This window comes from Schistocerca piceifrons, chromosome 4 (genome assembly GCF_021461385.2).
Source record: "Schistocerca piceifrons isolate TAMUIC-IGC-003096 chromosome 4, iqSchPice1.1, whole genome shotgun sequence".
Lineage (NCBI taxonomy): Eukaryota > Metazoa > Arthropoda > Insecta > Orthoptera > Acrididae > Schistocerca > Schistocerca piceifrons.
The window spans coordinates 732,450,323-732,451,126 of NC_060141.1; the positions used below are offsets into that span (position 1 = coordinate 732,450,323).

Genomic DNA, 804 nt, shown 5'->3' on the forward strand with positions numbered 1-804 from the left:
GCATTTCCGAAACGGCCAAGTCTGTGAACTGTTCGCGTGCGCTGTGGTTAAAGTGCCCGGTGAATGGCAGAATGGCGCTGTCCAAAGCCGACCACGAAGCGACTGTGGTGCACCACGAGCCATAGATGACAGCAGTGAACGACGGCTGTTGGGATGTGAACGTGCGAACACGATAACAAGATTCATATCAGCGCATACTCCGCTGCAGAGTGAAAATCTCATTCTGGAAACATCCTCCAGGCTGTGGCTAAGCCATGCTCCGCAATATCCTTTCTTTCAGGAGTGCTAGTTCTGCAAGGTTCGCAGGAGAGCTTCTGTAAAGTTTGGAAAGTAGGAGACGAGGTACTGGCAGAAGTAAAGCTGTGACTACCGGCCGTGAGTCGTGCTTCGGTAGCTCAGTTGGTAGAGCACTTGCCCGCAAAAGGCAAAGGTCCCGAGTTCGAGTCTCGGTCGGGCACACAGTTTTATTCTGCCAGGAAGTTTCATATCAGCGCACACTCCGCTGCAGAGTGAAAATCTCATTCTGAATACTCATAGCCCTACAACAATTTGGACTGATTGCGGGTACTATACTGACTTCGAAAATTCTACATAGGAATCTGATCTATTTTGGTCATGCTCTCTGTAGCAGAGCCTTTCCATCTGGGCACAATGACCAGAACAGGGACACGTTACATCGGCCACCGAAGTTTCTTGAAGGCACCATATTCTTTGGCAGATTGCCAGTTCTCCCGAATGTTACCTGTAACCCTGTACCTCGCTGGGATTGAATCCTGGAATGCGTTACCTGTCACACTGCCGGGA

The 804-nt window shown here is 50.2% G+C and overlaps 1 non-coding gene across 1 annotated transcript; it reads left to right on the forward strand.

Annotated features, from left to right (window-relative positions):
• The first annotated feature begins 383 nt into the window (after nucleotides 1–383).
• Nucleotides 384–458, forward strand: Trnal-caa. The gene has a single exon. It is a non-coding gene; the product is annotated as a tRNA-Leu (tRNA).
• The last annotated feature ends 346 nt before the right edge of the window (nucleotides 459–804 follow it).